The 22,714-nt window shown below is 40.9% G+C and overlaps 1 protein-coding gene across 1 annotated transcript in view; it reads right to left on the reverse strand.

The window, feature by feature from the left end:
• SFMBT1 (Scm like with four mbt domains 1) overlaps positions 1 to 22,714 on the reverse strand; it is a 75,327-nt gene that overhangs the window by 44,803 nt on the left and 7,810 nt on the right. The window lies entirely within an intron of this gene.

Raw genomic sequence — 22,714 nt, forward strand, 5'->3', positions numbered from 1 at the left:
CTCTGAGCAGGAATGCAGCACAAAAATAGAATTCCTTACTTAGGAGTCTTTTTAATGCAATAAATATAAAATAAAAGGAGGCAAAGGAGGACAATCGAGATTAAAAACGGAGGCAGTATTTTATTTCTTAGTATGTATAGCTTTTATTTACACTGCAAGTTGGAGGAAGCTTATCCCATGGAAGAAAACCATTGTACTGTCCATGGACTGCAATGCATTCTTGGTTTACTGTTTGCAAGATTCAACTTCCCCATCCCTTGATTTAAATCCATTCTAAACATAAGAGCAATGGATAAATTGAAGCACTTTTTAAAAAAGACTTAAAATGAATGACTAGATTTTCAAGACTTTCAAATAATTTAAGCAGCTTCTTCTGAGTGCTTTACAGTCAAATATCTGAACATTCATTTAGCCAGCTAAATGCTGGCCTTAAATGCCAGGCTCCCTGTTTTTGAACACATGTTCCTCAACAATGAAGGGGAAAAAATACTGAGTACATTTATGGTCCATTTCTGCAGTTTTAGTGTTTATTTCAAATTGATGTTCCTGAACAGGAAATGTTCTTCAAATTATATCCTCATCTCATTCTGCTATTTATTCCTACAGCACTAAGGCACCACTCAGGTGTAACCCTGCTGCTATGAAAATGCTGCAACACTGCAAAAATAATTTAGGGAAGGAAATCACCAAAGAACTTGTTAGGCAAGCAATTCCATTGCTCATAGCTAAAATGGAATCGGGAAGAACAAATGTTAGATAAAACCCTTGCAAAACAAGGTGCTCTTTGAAGGTTTTTAATGGGGCTGGCAACTCTGTAGTTGCTGCATTTACTACCAGACACATATTTTGTATAAAAGATAGGTTCCAGCAAACACAACAGTAAGCACTTTAGAAATCAAAATGGCAAAGATTGCAGTCAGTTTTATCACAGCAAATTATAAACAGATATACAAGTGGGAGGAGGTAGAGACAGCGTGGAAACACCGTAACAGACAGGCCTTCTAAAAATGTGAAAGGTTAAGCTGATTTGAATGGAAAACATAAGCAGCAGCAGAAATGAGGAAAAGGACCAAATACTTGAAAGGGATTCAGGTCTGTTGTATGGGGGGGGGGGGGAGTTACAGTTCCAGGGAACTTGAACTCAATTTGATGTCATTTGGTTCTGTAACTGTGCAGAGTATCTGGAACCAAAGATTAAATGGCTTCACATTTTCCCTGCAGCTGATGAAATTCTGTGGGCAATCCATTCTGACTGCAGTATTCGATCACTCCCTCTACCCTGCATTTTTAACTTTAGATATGATTTAAATTTTTCATTGCTTCTTACAACTGAAGCTAGACTTTAGCCTATCAAGTTAGTCCCCCTGAAGACAAGCTCTGTTACTCGTGTAAATAATTACTGGGTAAACTTGGAAATAGGGGGCTGAGTAGATTTTAACTGATACAGTGTCATAGGAAAATAGGCGAGGAGAGAAGAAACAGTTGAGATCTGTACTACTGGAAATCCCCTTTAAAAAGGCCAGGGCGTTTTTAACTGACTGCATGGTGACTGTTAAGTTTAACCATGAGCTGGGCTGGAGACAACAGAGTGTGACCTTCTTGTGGGCCCACCTAGTCATTCAGAAAGTTGGCAAGGCATGCACAGAACCTTCTACTCAAAAGATTATGTCGCATCTCAGTTGAAAGCAGTGGACAAGCATTTTTATCATCACGAGTTAGAAGTAAGGCAGACAATACAGAATTCATTTTCCAACTTGTTCAGGACACCTTGATTTACTTTCAAACTGACCTAACATGGGAATCCCCCTCGTCATTATATTTGGCTTGCCTACTTCCATTCCCTAGTTCTGTTTAGCTTCAGGGTCTATTTACATCACCACTTATCACAAGATTGCAAGCACTTCCGTTAAAAAAAGATCCCCTCCCCCAAATTAACAAGTTGAATGGTAACTGATGTTAGTCATACTCAGAGTAGACACACTGAAATCAATAAACTTATTCCAAGCTGCTGGAAAACAGCTGGCACCATATAAGGGTCATTCAAAAATACCCATTCGCCGCACAAAAACAGATACATTACAGTCATCTGATAGTGACATGACCATGTTGAAAGCAAACATGTGAAACGTGTACTCAAATGTTCTAAATTTACTGAAAGAAAGTTGAAAAGACAGAAAACTATTTTTGTTAGCTGCCTTAGTGGTTCTGAAAAGCTCCAAGTAAGTCACAGGAATTCCACCCCACCCCCAGCGCGATCATTTCTGTCATTTGATTTACAAAGCTCTGCCCTTTATTTATAGATGTGGTATTTGCTCCATAATAACTGATTAGTAAAGGCTGCAAATGAGCATCACTGTGAGCACGTGTGAGAGATGCACAATGAGGCAGCAGTATCAAAAGCTGGATTTAAATAATATTCAAATAAGGCAATCTGCACACCCTCCCCCACCCCCATTCTTCACCTGAATTTTAATTCTGCAGCACTTGCAATTTTATGCATTGTGTCAGTACTAGAGAAAGTGAATGCAAACTACTTCTGGGCACATTCATTTTTTATCAACCATACAACATGTCAACAAACTAAGAAAGGTCAAAATGATCAGTGTTATCCTTACCGTTTTTTTAAATAATAAAAAAAATTATATCCTGCCCTTTCTTCCAAGGGAGCCTAGGGCAACAAACAATTCTTTGATTAAAAAGCAACCAAGCAAACAATTAAAAAGTATAAAAATGTATTTAAAACATTTAAAAGCTGTTAAGGATACATCTAAAAACAATTAAGCACTTAAAACAAATTTAAAAACAAGTGTAACCCAAAGCATGTGTCTGGATAGGACAGCTGAAACAAATGTTTTCAGAGAGCTTTTCAAAGAGTAGTTTGGCCATCAACTATTCCGCAATATTGAAGGAAGAAAAATTAAAGGTGCGACAACATGACATATAGCTACTGGTCAGTACTATAGTAACGGGAAGAGGTGCATTCTGGGTCATGACACTAAAGATAAGAGTAAGAGTCCCATCCCACAGAGTTGGTCCAGGAGGATACCATGGTCAATGATGTTAAAAGCCACTTGAGGGGTCAAGCAGAAATAATATGGTTGCACTCCCTGGCTCTCTCTTTCTCAATAAAGCTCATCCATCTGGTGGACCAATGCCGGGTCTGTTCCCATATTGTAGAGGACCTAGGTAATCAGTCTCATCCAAGAATACTTGCTGTTGCTTCATAACCATCCTTTCCACCCGTTCACCAAGGAAAGGGTGTTGGTGACCAGCCTACAGTAATTACACTCCACTGGGTCTAGAGCAGGCTTCCTCAAACTCGGCCTTCCAGATGTTTTGAGACTACAATTCCCAGCATCCCTGACCACTGGTCCTGCTAGCTAGGGATCATGGGTTGTAGGCCAAAAACATCTGGAGGGCCAAGGCTGAGGAAGCCTGATCTAGAGTGAGCTTTTAAAGAAGTGAACACCACACAGCCTCTTTAAGGACAAAGGCAACACTCCCATCATGCAAGGCTGTGTTTAGCACCCATTCCATCACCCCACTCTGGCTAGCTTTCATAAGGCAAGATGGACAAGGGTCTAACTAGCAGGTGGTCAAGTACATCACTAGCAGGTGATCGAGTATCCCATTCACATCATCAGGGCACATTAACTGGAACTGATCCCACAATAATGGCCTCGACATTGCATTGGACCTTGGCTGGCACTGCCACAACACCAGCATCTAAATCACTGCAGAGTCGAGTGACTGTATCCTGAAAGAGTTTAGCCATTTGGTTACAGTTAGTCACCATGTGCTCCAGGGGTTTTGCCCCCTGGGTCAAGGTAAGCAATGTCCCAGCCACACAATGCAACTCCACCAAGCAGTTCCTTGAGAATGCTATGGAGACACAGCCTCCCACAGCCACTTAGTAGGCTTAATTATGAGCCTGAAGATGTACTCAGTTGGCTCTGCAGCAAGATCTACGTCACGTATACTCCAGCCTGGCAGATACTGCAACTTTTGAGGCACTTTCACACTCATGCTGTTGGGAGTGTTTCAATCCGAAACACTCACATCGACATCAGATGAGCATTATTCCTTTCTATGACATGCTTCTGACACTTTTATGAACACTCTTAAGAGCTGTTGTCATTAAATTGTCAGGCAAGTGTTAGGAAGAGTGCAATGTTCACATGACCACCTCAACCCAGGCTGCAGGCTTTCAACTGCCATTGATGTCAACATCTTAATGCCTACACTTGCAATTCCCCCCACCCTCACCCCGCAAATATACAATGGCAAAGAGTGGAACACCAAATACTGGAAGAGAAGTGAAAGCCTACCTAAAGCCTGAAAATAATTCATTGCGAAGTCATGATTACTAGACTTGCCAATATAAACTTCTGAGGTTAAACACAGTTCCTCCAAAAGGTGGCAAAGTAAGAGATAACTTTGGAAAAGATGGGATGAGGGCAGGCTTAAGCCCCATATGATATGGAACTTTCCTGGGTGAAGGCTATGAAACAGGAGCACGAGTACTGGCTTGATGCAGACAAGACTAGTAGCAACAGAGTTGGTAAGATTTTCCTTTCCCTAGCATAGGTGGGGGGCAAGTGGGGTGCACAATGTTGTGGCATCTTTTTGAGTGCGGGTCCCAAACCTTAGTGGTTTGTATTTAATATATTATTTTACCAGTACATTACTTCTTCTATGATGCTGTCCCTCTTTAGGCTCCTAGAAAGCCAATCGATAGGTGTGCTTTCATTTATTTGTATTTACTTCAACAGTTTATATATTGTTTAATTACCACAGTCTCTAGGCAATTCACAAGAAAGGCTTAATTAGATTGCAACCGGGCAGATAGTAGAGGGTGTACATATTCCAGAAACCCCAAACCTGCTAAATAGGAAACACTCTCGTGGTCTATGTTTAACAGCCAGTGGAAGCTTGCTGCTTTCCAGACCTTTCTGACTACATAGTCCAGTACTAGCTTTCCTTTCCAGACAAACTGGAGACATTTGGAAGCAAGGTGCTGGGGGAGACACTTGAATGGCAGGCGGTTGTGCTTCCTTGGCCACAGGTCACCTTGTTCTATCAAAGAGGTGTTTTAAGAGTGAATGTTCTATACTCAGTGTTAGGGTTGATATAGAGTGCATTCCTCTGTCAGGTACAGCAAACCTGAAAATGCCATGCAGACATTTACTAGCGGAGCTAGCTGGGCAGACACACATTTATGCTGGTGCAAAAGTATAGGCTGATTTTCAACGTTTTGCACTGTGCCCCACTAGATCCAGATCAGCAGCACTCACTTCTTTTTATTACAGTTTGTTAACTGCAATGCTCAGAATAACAAAGCATTTTAAATGTCCTTTATCAATGTTATGTTGAGATGGGTCAGTCCTCAAAGCTCAAGAAAAGCTTCATCTCCTCTCTGGTTAGTAGAAATCTACAATGAACAGAAAATGCAATACATCCAGAGATCTCTTTTCATCATTTTCAATGGAGTGGGGAAAGGAAGATACTGAGGGAAGGGTTCCATACAGTCTATAAACAGCTCTGATCCCTTACACAACATGTGCATGTGCTGCCTATCAGTTGCCCATTTGCCTGATCAAGCACCGCATGAGTGATTAAGCATTATGGCAGGCAAGCTTAACCTTTCTCACGCCAAGGGCCACATGGAGGGAATGTCAAGGTGCTGAATGTCAAAATAGGCCTGGCCAATTTTTAAAGTAAAAAAAAAAAAGACAAATGGGGGCGGGGCTGGGAGACACACACAATACAGTGGTACCTCGGGTTACAAACACTTCAGGTTACATACGCTTCAGGTTACAGACTCTGCTAACCCAGAAATAGTGCTTCAGGTTAAGAACTTTGCTTCAGGATGAGAACAGAAATCGTGCTCTGGCGGCGCAGCAGCAGCAGCAGCAGCAGCAGCAGGAGGTCCCATTAGCTAAAGTGGTGCTTCAGGTTAAGAACAGTTTCAGGTTAAGAACAGACCTCCGGAACGAATTAAGTACTTAACCCGAGGTACCACTGTATTTTGGTTTCACAGTGGAGTATCCATGGAACCAGTCAGTTAAAAAACCAAGCCCCTAGGTTTTTTTAAAAGAAAACAAGCCTGAAGACTACACTTTTTTGGGCACTGCAGTGAAGAGCCACCACGGTATTACAGGATCTATAGCTTACAAACTCTACTACCCATCCAGAGACTAGAATAATTATTTGCATGTTGTTAGTGATTTTTTAAAAATGTTTTATTTATAAATTTACCAAATTACAGGGAAAAAAGAAAAAGAACATTTTAAAAATTCTTCAGCAAGTTGTTAGTGATATATTGTGCAGTTGTTCTGACAATAATAAATGCCAGAAATAGCAGCTCCTGTTAAATGAAGCTATTACTATTTTTTGAAAAAGAAGAAAAAAGCAGCAGCAGCACAATGGATATTTCCCCATCGTTCCTGCTATATGCTTGTACAAAAATGGCACTGGTTAACATGATCAATTCCTCACAAAACTTTAAAAAATGAGGTTGCTTGTGTTTTTTCACACACACACAAACACACACAGAGAGAGAGAGAGAGAGAGAGAGAGAAGGCTTTATGTATGGCTCTCTGTACAGCCTGTGCATTAAGTCTAGGAAGCATAATTGAGAAATGAAGTACTGCCTAAGCATTAAATGGCTTTGAATGACACGCTGTAGTTTGTTTAAAGTTGTGTGACTAAAATAAGTCTTCTGATCTGTAAACTGCAACAGCCATAGAGCTGCTTTAAAATTGGAATCTTTAAGATGTGCAAGAGCCAAGAAATAAAGTCTCGGCTCAATATGACAAAGCTGGAGTTGCTCCCAATCGCACCAATTAATAAAGTAGAGTACTTCAGATAGAAGGCAGCAGAATTTGTATCCTTTGCCTCCTGCCTTTCAGCAGCCAACAAGCCATCCACCAGCAGCTCTGCAATTTTCTTTCAGCTGTATGGGGTCCTCCGTGGGGACTTGCTTTATCAAAACTAGAAATACATTGGAACTGCCCTCCGTTTACTGTTCCATCAAGGAATGAGGAGGTAAAAAAAGAGATGTGGATATAGGATGGGAGATGCAGCAAGTCTAATAAAAGCTGGCTAATGTCTGGTTTCCGTACGTGCAGGGCATGGAAAGAGTGCAGTTGATTTTGGTGGCGCAGGCATGGAACTCTGCACACAACTTTGCATTGATTCCTCAAAACGAGCTTCCAGCTTTAGTAGTTTCCAACCAAGGAGTTATGGATTATCTATAATGACCATTGTCCTAGAGCAGGCATGTCCAACAGATAGATCGTGATCTACCGGTAGATACTGGACATCTGTGGTAGATCACTGGTAGATCACTGGTTCCCCCCAAAGAAGCTGAACAACTGTGGCTCCCCTAAAGAAAGCTCAACATTTTACCTCCTCCCTGAAAAAACTCAAGAACTTTGACCCGAACCCCAAAAAAGGGAGTAGATCACTGCCAGTTTTTAACTCTATGAGTAGATCGCAGTCTCTTGGGAGTTGGCCACCCCTGTCCTAGAGTAACAATCCCTTTACAGCACTTTAGCTGCTGGTTTGTTTAATTAAAGGAGGGAAGCTGCAAGTTAGTGAGGGCCTCAAGTCAACTCTTCCTCCTCTTGAGATAAGCAAGGTTTTAGCATTGTCCCAACAACAACAGAAACCATTAGCCTGATGAGCACAGCCTAGTGCTTCTAGCAGCCTCACCAGTAAAACAGGTTATTGTACAATCCCTTAATTAATTCATTTCATCCCACCAGCCACAGCCATGTACAATGATGAGATCCAGCATAAGGGCACAGTGAACTGTGAATGCCTCATGAGAGCAACCATGCCTATGCAACCAACACCCTAGGATTCTCCACCATTGTAAAAACATGGGCTGTTTGTTCACAAGGCAATTCTGAACTACAGTGGTACCCTGGTTCTCAAACTTAATCCATTCCAGGAGTCCATTCAACTCCTGAAACAGTTCAAAAATCAAGGCGCAGCTTCTGATTGGCTGCAGGAACATTGGACGTTTGGCTTCTGAAAATTGTTCGCAAACCGGAACACTTACTTCCAGGTTTGCACGTTCGGGAGCTGATATGTTCAACAACTAAGCCGTTTGGGAGCCAAGGTACCACTGTACTAGTTTAATTAACAATTGCTTAAACAGATCCTTACATGCAAACCCTACAATGAAGAGGAGAGGAGCCCTCCTGCAATTGTCAGCTATTGGTGTGAAAGAACAAAAGTCCCTAACCATCATACTATAAAAGGAGTTACAGATAGGTAGCTTCTTCTTATCTGAAGAAGTGTGCATGCACACGAAAGCTCATACCAAGAACTGACTTAGTTGGTCTTTAAGGTGCTACTGGAAGGAATTTTTTTTGTTTTGACTATAAAAGGAGTTTCAGATGTTTAGCATTAATATATTGGAAGTATATTCCTCTGGTTTGGGAAAATATAGCTATAAAATGAGAGAAGGAACTAGAGTTATATTATAAATGAAACTAAATTAGACTAGCAAAGAGCTATTCTCAAGCACTTTTGCTGTATAAACACCTCCATCTTATTCAATGGCCTGATTTACACATCATACTAAGCCAAGTCATGCATGAAGAACACCTGTACCTAAAGTATATTTTTGGTCTACAATTTACTTGCCGTGGCAAGTACTTAAGTCTTCGGCTTCTTCCCAACTCTAGCCAGGGGGTGGGGGTGGGGGGTTCAATTTGTCTCTGGCCCCAAAGTTGTGGTAAGGAAGCCTAGGATTTGCTTATGGGTTCTGCCAAACCCAGAACCAAAGCAAGTCTCTACACTCCTTCCAGCTTTAAGATGGAGGGGAATTGGGACTTTTTTTCCAGATTGCATCAAATCTACCACTTCTCATCTTATCAGACTAGAGCAGGGAGCAGGGGTTAGTCTCTGGTCTCATGCTGTGTTTTGGAGATGCAGGACAAAGTCAGAGACAAGACCCACATATGGGTAGGCATATTTTTTTTTTGGCTAGCCACCAAGGGTAGGCAACATATGTGTACCTCCATATTTGTTACTTAGAAATGACAATCTAATTAATCATTAGATAACCATTAAAAAGGTAGCCAGTCTCTACTGCAAGTGACAACAGACCAGTATTTTCACCTTTCTTAAGTGTTATGACTATTGGCAGATGTGTATAAAGATGTTAGTGGTGTCACAATCGTCCGAATTTGTACAGGAAGCCAATACCACAGTATGTCCTTTCATGTTCTTCCTCACAAGTTCTTTGTGCACTCTTTCCATGAGTGCAGACAGATTTCTGGTAGTAATGCCGACAGTGCTATGTTAAAATAATCACTACTTATCAATACGCACATGTGTGTGTGTGTGTCTTCACAACTTGAGAAGACTTACAATTTAACACCTAAAATTACATGATAAAAAAGGAAACCCAAACTGCAAGAAAATATAAGACCGACAGCTACAATTTAAAAATCCCAATATTTCAACTCAGCAAATTTGACACATCTTCTTTCATGCTCACCCATGTGACAGGGAGAGAGGCTCATATCCAGACCCAACTACAGAGTGAAAACAGTGCATCAAAAAATGCAATTTTTACAGATGAAGAGAGATCAAATGGAAATAGCAGTGTTAGAAGCTCCTCTACCAACAATGGCACAATGACAGGCGAGGCTTCCTCATCCGCCAGAATTTAACATCACATACAAAGCCAGTGATTAAAAAGTAACACAGCTTACATTTGAACTTCGATCATTTGCAGCTACACTTACTGCTGACATCTGTTCTCACAAGCAATGTGCTTTTCTTTTCTTTTTTACTGTGGAAGTCCAAACCACCACCAGCTATTTAAAATACCCATATACTTTTAAGCACGTTGAAATAGGAATCCCTGGTATATTAATGAATTAGCAATTTCAGGTGAGACCGCAGGGCTCTATGCTACCTTTAGCCATCAAAATTGTTACCTAGCCTTGTTCATATTCCTACGCTGCAGGGGTTGAACTAGGTGACCCATTGCGTCCCTTCCAACTCAATTCTGATAGAGGTAAGTCATTTAAAAGAATTACAGGAAACACAAAGCTACTTCTGCAGTAATCGCAGCACATGTTTTTCCACAATTATCCTAATTCTGTTTTCTTTGGAGTATGAACACACATAGATTTCTAGAACTGGTAAGGACTATCTAGTCCAAAAACCTGCAATGCAGGAATCTTTTTGCCCAATGTGGGGCTCGAACCCACAACCTTGAGATTAAAAATCTCATGCTTTACAGACTGAGCTATCCAGTATTGGTAGCTCACCATCACAGCAAATACAGTATACTGAAGGCAGTCACTGTTAACATCCTGCTACAAATGCCAAGATGACCAGGTACGAAGGTGTGATAAAATTCTCCTTACAGGTAAACCAACTTACCTACTATTTACATACTCATGGTGCTAAATTATCACTTTGTTAATTGACTGAAACTGTAGAATCAAGAACACAAGACAACAAGCTCTCTCTTTAAAAAAAGCAAAAATGGAAGAGTGAAGATTTGTAATTGAAAAAATATGCTTGCATACGCTTTCAATGAAATTAGGGAGGATAGAAAAAAGTTATTGCCACCCTCACCCTTCTCTTGAGGATTTAGAGACTCTGTGAAGAAAAAGAGGAGACACCCCCTTCACTAAGATAAAAGCCATTAAGTATACTCTGCCCCTTTGGAAGAGGTGGTCCTCGTGACTGCCCTCCGCTTCTCCTGCCCTTCCCCACCATCAGCCTCTCTTTGTCTTTCTCTCTTACATGTGCTGGTGCCAAAAGAATCATCTCCAAATAATTATTCTTTGGAGCTCTAATTTTAGCAGCATGTTCATCATTTCTCAGTAAACACAATTAAAGGAAATTGAAACAGAAAGAGGACATTTTTAGATGGCTGGAAAAAATGTGTTTCTAGGCCTACAGTGGTACCTCTGGTTACGAACTTAATTCGTTCCGGAGGTCCGTTCTTAAGCTGAAACTGTTTTTCTCCTGAGGCATGCTTTCGCTAATGGGGCCTCCGGCACACGACTTCCGCTCGCATCCTGGGGCAAAGTTTGCAACCAAGAGCAACTACTTCTGGGTTAGCGGAGCTCGTAACCAGAAGCGTGTGTAACCAGAAGCGTTTGTAACCAGAGGTACCATTGTACATGCTTCCTGTTCTGAAAGAAGGGCACGAACTAGGATCCCGAGTTCTATCTTGGCCATTTCCAGTCCTACGAAGTTACTCAGAATAAAACTAGTCTGGCTCTCATGTTCATCCTCACATAAGGCTGCCAGTTTCAATATGGGATTGGGCAGTTCTTGTGCCTTCAGGACATCATGTTACCCTTCCAGATGTTGTTGTATTATAATTCCCATCACCCTCAACCACTGGCCCTGCTGACTGTGGCCAAAGAGAGCTGGAGCCCCAGAACATATGGAGGATGCCATGTTAACTACTCCTGGCTTATCAGCTGTAAAGTAACAAGACCTGTGGCAGCCACCTGTGCAGTGGTGGTAGGGAGAAGCATATCTAAATAAGTTTGACCTCTGCGGTATCTGTCACTTTCTGCAAACTTTGTGGTTTCCCCAGGCACACAGATACCTCTTCTCTTGCTTCTCAGCCCCATTTTGGCTACATAGACACTTGTAATTCAGCACCTGAGTTTGCCATTAGAACATGCTGCTCCTCTTATTTTCCCCAATTACCTAAATACCTTTTTTTTAAAAAATGAGAAAAGAAAACAAGTTTGAAACCTCTCAAGAGACTAGAAAATATTGTAGGTGACTTTCCTGAACAGAAACAATTTATTATATCTTTCATGCCCATCAACTCTATTTGTGTAGGTAAGCATTTATTGTATCAGTAACTGTTATGGAAGACATTTAATCACTGGTTTATAAGATACTTGCCTCAAGTAAATTTAGGACACATCCCTAGACAAGAATATAAGACATTTTTTCTCTTAAGACCTCTCCTCTTCAGTGCTGGGTTTTTATGTATGTGTATCCACTGTTCTAGCGCATCATAATATGCCAGGCAATTTATGGAGAACAGAACATCTCATCTCACCTTAAGAGCATCCAGTGTCCTGCTATTCTTTGGCAATCCTATACAACTAGAGCCAAGAACTTAGTGAGAAATATTTCTCAATAGATATGTGTAAAATCAATTAGAACCTGGCCTTGTGGCGGTATTACATGATACACAAGGGTTATATTATAGGCCTGTGTGTAGAAAGAGAAAGTAATTGGACAATGCCTCAGTGTTGGACAATGCCTGAGACTGTGGCATGTGAAATGAAAGGTCAATGCCAAGGACTGTTCCTTGTAAACAGACACAGGCTTTTAAATGGAACACTAAGCCATGGTTTGTTTAGCATAACCATGGTTTGTTTCACCACGCAAACTGAGCCCAGTAGCTTAACCATGCTTTGCTTATTCCCAATAAACCACAATCTTAAGCCTTTTATTGTTGTTAATTTATGAAACTTGGCTTTCTTAAACTATGGCATCCTGTTACATTGGAACCCAGCACTGTTTGCTAAGTATGGTTTGTATGCCTGTTCCAGACATTGGGCAGATTGCAGAGTCATGCATCAAGAGTGGAACAAAAAGGAATCTTCTCCCAAGGATAAGTGGCTCTTGCTGGCTTATTGCCCAAAGAATTAGGTCCTAACTCTGCCTGGTAACAGGCTTCTTTTCTCACCCTACTCTTCCACTACTACAACTCCTCCCCTCAAAGGCAGACAGCTTTGCAGCTGCTACAAATAAAGGAAAATTTAAAGTGACCACAGCCTAGTGAGTCCCTAGTAACATCTAGAATGGGATGAAGAAGGAAGCAGAGGAGTTAAAGGAATTGGGTACCATGGTACTCTAATTTAACTTATACAAATTCACATACAATTTAATTCACATACAATTTAATTCACAAGATTCATAATTGTTGTAAAAAACCCTGAAAGCATTCATAGGTAAAAGTAGCAAGGCAAGGTTTAATAACTTGGTACTAACAGTTCGAAAATACTTTTAAGGGGGTGAAAAACTCAAATGAGTTTTCAATCAGCACTCAACACTGCCTATAAAACCTTTGCCTGCAATTTCCAAGTTGCAGCTTCCATTTAACTCGAAACCCCCGGCACAAACACCTAATGTACAATCCACATGTGCCCTGAAGTCTCAGTTTGACTGTTATAAACCTGGAAACATTCCTTGATCTTAGTGACCTGGTGTTTCTAGGATGTGCACACTAGAAGCTGCACACCTCAACTCTAGATGGGAATATAGTTACTTAACTGAAGGGGGTACGAATAATGGAGATAAAGAGTTATGCAAAACACCAGGGAGAAGGCAACCTATGGTTAGGCAAGGGAACATTCCCCAAGAGTGAGCGGTGGTACCTGTCGTAATGGCCTGCATGGAGAGGACACAGAAATCAATGAGGGAGAATTGGTGAAGCTGGAGAAATTAAAGATGACTTTGTGGAATGAATAAAGATACCACTCCAGTCTTGGAAAGGCTGTACACCAAGCAGTGCTTGGGAAGAGACGGGTGCTGATATTCTACAAACTGGTCTTTAATGTGGGTTACGTGCTTCTCAGCTTTACCTTCTGGATTTATCCATGATTTGTGAGATCTTCAGAAGAACTCTCTGTATCCTGAAGAAACTGTCCCCCACAAATGCGGGGAATGAAGAACAGCAACAAAAATCACCCTATCCTTCCATGAGCTTGGCTTCACGGGAAGGGCATCAGTGGCGTGGAGGCAGCCTTGGATTCATCCCACTTTAGCATTTTGGCCTGGGAAGTGTGTGTGGAATACTACAAATGCAAGTACTTCTATAGAATGGTCGTGCAGGCAATGCTGGACAGCAAATGATAATTCATGGATACATACTTTAGTGTTTCTGGGAGAAACCACAAACACTGACATTTCTTGGACATTCTCCACCCTTGCAGAAAAGCTTGAGATAGGCATCATCTTCTCTAGGTTGGTGGGATTACACAATAAAGTTCCTGTGTGTTCTCTTATCCATGTAGACCAGGCATTTGCTTTGTAATCGTGGCTGCTGCCTCCCTAAAAGTCTCCAAGAACTGGCATTGAAGGGAACTTCAAAAACCACCATAGAGTAGAGCAGGGCTATTCTGGAGGAGTGGAGATCCATTTACAACTTGCTAGTCATAGAGCAAGTTGCTGATGTCCTTGTTGCTGATGCCATCTTTGGTTTGGTGTACCCTCCACAACATCTGCTAGATGACATCCAACTGGAGCAGTATCCAGACCTACCTTGATGAGGGGAGGGATGCAGGGTCCATAGACCGGAAAGCAGTGTAATCCTCCTCCTCAGTCATTCAGTTGCCAGCAAGTGTGAACAGCAGAGCCATCTTCAGGCCAAGGTAATTAGGAACATGAGATCCCAGTTCATTTGGGACCATCACCTCCACTTTCCACTTTTCTAGCTACTGACATGTCTTTGCTCATACCATCGGGAGGCACCACAAGATTCATTGACTCTGACTCTACTGAAATCCCACAACATTCCTCCCTTTTGTAATTCAATCACATGGATTGCTGCTTGCTTTCTCCTAAAATTCTTCTCATTTTGTAAATCAATAAAATTTGATCATTAAATCAAAGCATGCGATTTCGGAGGCAGCGAGTACAGTTTAGCTGGGAAGAGGAGGGGCGATGCGACTATCTGGTTGGGCTTTCTGAAGATGCTTACTGATTATTCGAATTGTGTACAGGTGAAGTTGTTTCCTTGGTAATTTCCTGTGGTATGTTTTTCATTGGAAGCTGAAAGGGAACGTTTGGTAGCTTTGAGTATTTTGGTGATTAGCAGTGTGGGGGATCTTTCTTGCCACAGTTTCTCAAGTTAAGTCTTTTTAGGACTGAATAGAAGTTAGAATCCTCGCAACTCCACAAAACACAATGTTCTATCTCTTCTGAATACGGATGTCAAACGTAAGGCCCTGAGGCCTCACTGGGTCCTTTAGGATTCCCAAATAAAGTCCACAATACCCCTACCATTCCTCAAAAATTGACAAACTTTCAGGCCAATGAAAACGGTGCCTTTGTTAGAACAAAAAGGAGCAGGAACATTAATGACTACTACTGCATGCTACAGAATCCCATCTCCACCTTCAGTGGTAAAAGAGTCCAGCCATGTGGCAAGTGGAATAATGGTATGTAGCAATCCAAGCAGTAAAAGTGATATTTTTTTCATTTGGAAGCATCATGGGTCTCAACCCCTAAGCACGATCTGAGAAATTTTGTTCTCAAACATATTTGCCTTTGGCACACCTTGTTTATCCCATTCCCACTATAGAATCAGAGTTGGATGGGACCCTGAGGACCATCTAGTCCAACCCCCTGCAAGGCAGGAATCTCAACTAGATAATGCATGACAGATAGTCATCCAACCTCTGCTTAAAAACCTCCAAGGAAGGAGAGTCCACCACCTCTCATGGGAATCTGTTCCACTGTTAAACAGCTCTTACTGTCAGAAAGTTATTCCAGGTATTTAGTGGGAATCTCCTTTCTCGTATTACCAAACTACTTATTTAAACCATCTTCTCAAAATTACCGTAAGTGGTTACGGAGGTACCTCTAGTTGTGGACTTAATCCATTTAGGGGTGCCATTCGCACCCTGAAAAGTCTGCAACTAGAGTGCCTCTTCTGCGCATATGCGCGGTGCGATCGAGCGCTTCTGCGCATGCACCGAACCCAAAAGTAAACACTCCCAGGTTTGCCACTTTCATAAGCTGAAAGTCTGTAACAAGAGCAGAACGCAACACGGGGTATGACTGTACTACTATTCAAACAAGTATAAGAGGGCAGGTTTCATAATAAGCATACTGTAATTAATTTAATCTGTAGCCTGTTAATGATTTATACACCTCACAAAATATTCTACACCTTCACTGTTGCACAGAAGCCAATACATTTGTGTTGCATCTTTACCCCAAATGTTTGGGGTGTGGGCAAAAATGATTCCTTGCTCCCAGGTTGTCAATTAGCCTGAAAAACAAGTGATTGACTTTCCTGCAGTATTATCTATAAAATATAGCATATGTTGGTGTTGACACTTTAGATCACCTCAATAAATAAATAAATAAATGCTCGTTATTATTTTTTACATGGCAACTACCAGATGACTTCTCTCTCCTCATGGAGAGTTTGTATTTACAGCTATTTTGAGCATGGTCAAAAGTCCAAAAAGATTTTGGAGAACAGCAAGATGAACTGTGTGGGAAAAGCAGTAATTTGCAATCATCTATTTAGTTCTACCTGTCTTTTTAATTTGGCTGATTAATTATGTCTAGTGATTAAATCACTGCTTTTTATGATGATTAAGCTAATAAACCAGGGTGCGTGTGACTACATTTTTTGAGTGTCCCAGCTTTCTGAACCTAAAAGGTGCTCTCTAAAATCTAATCAGCGACATTTACCTTTAATAACCAATGCTGCATGGCAAACCCATTAAAGCCCTTAATTTAAGCAGAGTTTAAGCACTGTATTTTCTTCCAATGCAATCACTGTGTATGTGTAACAAGATGTAATACACCCCAGGATGCATTCATATGTACCCAATTTAAGGTACAACAGCAGCCTAAAGCTATATTTATGTTAGCAACTGCTGGACTTCCTGTGGCATTTACTAGAGGACACACCCCTACTTTGGGTCTGTTCACATGAGTCCTGCAGTAAAAATTACTCACTGGAGCATTTTAAACACCGTAGCTTAAAAATACTTCCCATTTCATTGCTAGTGCAAAAGCACCCATAAATGCATCTGCCGGTCTAAACATAAATTTTATGGTAATAGGATATTATGTGGATTTGTAGGTCCCTTTTTTACCTTATGAAAATAGCACAATGCTACAATACCTAAAATATGGACAGAATCAAAAGTTTCCTCTGTAAAAGTGATTAATTGTATGGTATAAGTGAATGAATTTCTTCCATTAGAATAATTATTTAAAATAACAATTTTTTTAGAGCACTCAGAGTTTACAATACCGACAAATCAACCACATAAAAATAAGCAACCAGAAAAAAATGCCTTAAAACCTGTCACCTCTATTCTGGATAGGGCTAATCTACCCCATAAGGATCAGTCATACAGCCTAGAGGTGATCCTAAATCCAGCTGCAACAAGCTCAATGCATGAACTTTTTCACTTGTCCAGGGTACATACTGCATATTTACAGCATACATGCCTGGGCCCTGTGAGAAGAAGGTTCCCTATTCCATCCTACATGCATACTTTTCTATACAATTAGACCATCACCATGGCTCACCTCACTCAAAGTACATTAAACCTGCTGCCAAAAATAACCACGAGACACAAATTAGTACTCTCCATCACTGTTATACTGACTAGAATGTATATGTCTATTTAGTCCAAAGCTATCGTAAATATGAAAAAAAAGGTAGTTTGCATTCCACAAATATGTTCTTTTCCTCCTCTATTTGAATCTTTCAGGCAGCTATGGAGCTAAAATGATAAAATGTTTACAAAGACTGGAAACAAGAGCAAAATAGGCGGCAAAACAAAAGCAAAGAAGGAAGCAAAACAAATCCTAATTGTCACAAAATTTACTCCAATGCAAGCCAATTGGTAGAAGCATCCGGGTATCAAATATATATAGTTTATATAAGGGTTTAAAAAGCAATCAGTGCAATACCTAATCTGAATTGCTTAGATAAGTGTATTCAAATATGTAATTCAGACAACACCACGTCTCTGCTTGAGTGGCAATAAAAAGCACCTGTGAGTAACAACACAGCTTTGCAAACCCCACTGCCTTCCTGCAGCAGGCAGTGTTGCCCATTTTCACTGTTTAATTTTAAACAGATTATTCAACAGTGGGTGTCAGTAACTGGTTAACTTTGTTGAATTCTGAGAAGTCTCAGTTTAAGACCTTAGTCACTACCCCAAACAGCCGCCCAGTGCATTATTAAGTCGAGGTACATGAGACATGGACTACCACCGAAGTGCCCTTTGGGCAGCAGAATATCGATAGTGACAACCTTTTTTTTTTTTTTTTACCAGCAGCTATGCTACTCAGGGAATTACATAAACACAATGGGATTAGACTGCATGGTTGACACATCCAAGCTCCGCAGTCACAACTGAGTGGCATCAAGTCCTGCGTGGCTCGCACTCTAAAACCTATGAGTATTCACTTAAAAGGCAGTACACTTTGGCCCAGTCCAAGTATCAATGAAGTCAACGCAAAGTTGGGAATGTGCTTAAAAACTCCCTTCTCTCCTTGTGGATACCTACTGTGGTTACCATTCAATACAATTATTTAAAGTGAACTTCCGATTCTGGTTTGCCCAATTCAGATGCCAGATGGAGCAGGCTGTGGTTAGTGTGAACCAGGATGTGGAGGAAGGAATCTGTACACAAATGGGGAGGAGAAAGAAAAACAGGCAACACATCAGCTTATGGCACATTCCCTTTTCTGAAAGGTCTAGGCACAGAGTGTACCCTGCTTGTGCTGATATAGATACATTCACTAGGATCCAGATAAGCATGTATGCATATTAGGAAACTGCTGGTTTTTTTCCTAGCCCCTACACACACACACACACACACACACACACACACACGGAAAGGGGGACAGGATAAAGGGAGCACCTGGAAATTCATTATGTGCACACACTGCTTTAGATCCCAGACAATTATTTTTTTCTCCCAAGATAACCCAAATCCTAAGCCATTTATATAAATTTAAAAGTCATTATGTTAATCTTTAAAAATGCTTTAAAATTAAATTTGAATTTAACGTGTCTCAGAATGAAACTATGAATTACATTAAGTTTTAGCCTGCTTTCTATATAAGACAACAGGATAATATAACCAACTATTGAAGTCAAACATTAAAGGTATGACCCAATGTATTTATTGTTGTTGAGAAGTATGGATACTTATGACTAACCAAAAAGATTGTACATTAACTTTCCATCTCAGAGAAACATTGCAATGCCCTGCAATTCCTAGCCCCTATACCTGCAAGTTCCGAACAACAAGTAGGCCTGGATCCAAGGGCTGTATTTACAGCACCATCTTTTGACATGTATACACTTGAGTTCCATGGTGTTTACTGTCAGGCAATTGAAATTGCAGTCCTACGCTAACATAATTGTCTTCCATTAGCCCAGTGGATTTTTCTTCTCCTCTCAGCAGATGCTATGTCATAGCACAACCTGCTCTGAGAATTCCCCTCAGAGTTTTAAGAGATAATTTTTTGATGTGGTATGAGAGCTACTAATAAAAACAGCAACACCCTAACCCAGTACCCTTCAATTCCCAGAACTAGTTTCATAATTCTCTGAATCCTAGTTTTACATCTTTAGAGAGCTTGTTTGGTGTCATGGCATCGGCACACAAAAGACCCTCAAAAATGTCTAATCTGTTTTGCGATTGCCCTTCATATCTATACAGATAAAAACTCTGCAATGCAACAGGCATGTGGGCTACACGGTCCAAGGTTTTAGATTGTCTCCAAGGTAGCAAAACTGCAGAAGGCCCTGTTTAGTTGCAAACAAGGGCATGTTCCATCTGTGTATGGACCAGATAAAAGGTAAAGGTAAAGGTACCCCTGCCCGTACGGGCCAGTCTTGACAGACTCTGGGGTTGTGCGCCCATCTCACTCAAGAGGCCAGGGGCCAGCGCTGTCCGGAGACACTTCCGGGTCACGTGGCCCTCACACAAAAGGCTCGCAGTAGGGATTAACAAAGCCCACTTCTCCTTCTGGGTGTTGACAGACATGCAGAACACCTCACTGTTCCAGGGGATCAGGAAGCCTGTGTAGGTTTACTATGTCCCAACCCAGCTCCCTCTCCCCACTTTAGTACAAATTACTCATTATGAGATCAGGACAACGTATAGTAACAGCATTTAGTGACACCCCACTCCCCTTGTCCAATTGGACAGTGAATGCCAAGCAAGAAGTTATTTATTCACTATCACTTGCTCCATTATTTGCTAGGCAATTATATTTAACCTTCTTGGTAATGTATTATTATATACCAAACTCTAAAGGGAATGCTTCTGCGATGATGATTTTTTTTTTCTACTGAGATTTATGTGATGTTGCCATGCAGTAACAGCTGAAGCTCAGCAAAGTAAACCCTAGTAAACACTTAGATGGCCACTCATTTATATATACTTAAGGGTTATATTAAGCTTTTATGTCTTTATACTACACTATGACGCAGAGTTTTCGTGCAAATTTATTGAAATACAATATGTAATAAATATTTCAGTTTAAAAGTACTATTAACTGCAGAACCACTTCTTCAGTTAAACGCCGAGTGATCTGTAGACAGTTTGTGTAGTTCATTTCTATTCTTCTAAATGCCTACCGAGGCTGTACTCCTCAAACAAGCTAAATTGGAGTACTGTACTTTGAATACAATACTCTAAATCTTCGTTATTTTGCTACTGCGGTAGAAATCCAAATGTGGCAGCTGGTCTGTGTATCAAGTTGTGCTACTGACCTCCTCAGGAGTTGTTTGTACGATGTGATATGCTACACATAAACATTCAGTTTTGTTGCTGCTTTTTGCAGTAACCATAATTTCCCATCAGGCAACAAGAACATATCCTCTTTGATGTCCGTATTTAAAATACTGTTAGTTGTACAACAATGAATGAGCTCGTGGAGATGATCAGTGCACTGAAAGTACTCGGTCATCTTATAAGTTTGAACACAAAGTAGGCCTGATAGGATGTATTTTTTTTTAATAAAATCCGACAACAACATGTCCCAACAGCTTAACATGAAATGGAGATACTAAAGAAAGTGTGTGCATCGCCACTTATGAAAGGCATTGTAAGGGTTAAATTGCATGCTGTGTTAGTGCTCTCAAGGTATGGTCTGAGGGAGGCACAGGAGACCACAGCCTTGCTGAAGGTAAGTGAGTCTGGTCAGTGTGTGGATGAGTGACCAGTGGAAAACCACATGTTCACTGCCTTGGGTTCTATGATGGAAGAAAGCCAAGATATAAATATAAGAAAATAAATAGCACTGGGCATGTTCTTCCTTGATAAAAACAATAGCTACAGGGGGCAGGGAAGCATTATGCATCAGCACAGGAAACAAAGCTAAAATTTTAGGAACAAACACAGGAAGTTTCCTTATACCGAATCAGGTCATTGGTCAATACAAATTTGAATTGTCCACATGGGCAATGAACCACTAAACTATGGCCCTTCCCATGCCCTTTTCTCCACTGAAGATCACTTCCCCCACAAAGCTGCTATAGCCAGTGTTCAAAACTAGCCGGGTGCTGGGTGCATTTTGCTACTATCACGGGTCCAACTGTGACTACGTAGAGATTTCTGGGGCCCAGATTGGCGACCAGAGTTTAAAAATCACTGCCTTAGTCCACAGTTAATAGCATTTCCATTTCCTCTGTGTGTGTTTCTCCTTCTTGCATACTGGGGCAAGGGAATTGTTGTAAGAGGAAACTACAGTCAGGCAATGTAGTTGAGATCACAGAATCGTAGTGTTGGAAGGGACCCCGAGGGCCATCTAGTCCAACCCCCTGGCAAACAGACATTCTGCTGTGGCGACCGTAATCTAGGTTTAAGGTGCCACTTGGCACCTAGCTTATATACCTGAGTTTCTAACACTGGCTATAGATCCCAATGCTACAGGTCCCAATACAAGCCATACCACTACAGTGGTGCCTCGGGTTACATATGCTTCAGGTTACATACGCTTCAGGTTACATACGCTTCAGGTTACAGATTCCGCTAACCCAGAAATAGTGTTTCAGGTTAAGAACTTTGCTTCAGGATAAGAACATAAATCGTGCTTCGGCAGTGCAGCAGCAGCAGGAGGCCCCATTAGCTAAAGTGGAGCTTCAGATTAAGAACAGTTTCAGGTTAAGTACGGACCTCTGGAACGAATTAAATACTTAACCTGAGGTACCACTGTACCTGCAATTGCTGACTTCTGTCAGAAAAAAACACTCCCAGTATGAAGCACACAAAAGGGAACTGAGAGGAACTTGAGCTCAAAGCATCTGGGGGGAACTAGGCTAACATTAACATGTAGTTTGGGCCCTGAGTGCTCAATTCACTGCACGTACCCAGATCAGACAACCCCATTATCTGCCTTGGGGATACACGCAGGGAGACGAAGCAAAGGATTATAAAAAAAAAAAACTAAGTTCAACTATTCAGGAACAGCTGTATTTATTTGCTATAAATTTCCTGGATCCTGAAAGATCCATCCTGGAAGGATCTGAGCAGCATCACTTCAAATTTACCAAAATACTCGTTAAGGCTTGCCCAGCACTGCATATAGTGTTTCATTAGATCATCAAGAATTCATCTCCTCTATCTTTCATCACCAAAACACAAAGAAAATATCAAAGCATTTTTAATAGCCACATCATTTTGAGATACTATCAGTTTCAGCTATTTGCTATAATGGGAATTCCTTATAACCGATTTCGCTAATGAAAAATGGTTTATTCAGCTCCATAAAGGAAAAGGAGTGTCCTAAAGAATAAACAGCAAATAAATGAAAACAGATTAAGTGAACAAGGACAAACTATTAATCTTCTAAACCAGCAAGATCTTATCAAGGGTGGCCCAGAATGCAAAGGAATAGCAATGATCCATTTCACCACAATAAACTGCCAAGATTAATTCAGGACTCTAGTGCCAACCATTAACAATCAAGGAAT

The sequence above is a fragment of the Podarcis gaigeae genome (genome assembly GCF_964106915.1).
Source record: "Podarcis gaigeae genome assembly, chromosome: 2".
NCBI classification, from domain to species: Eukaryota; Metazoa; Chordata; class Lepidosauria; order Squamata; family Lacertidae; genus Podarcis; species Podarcis gaigeae.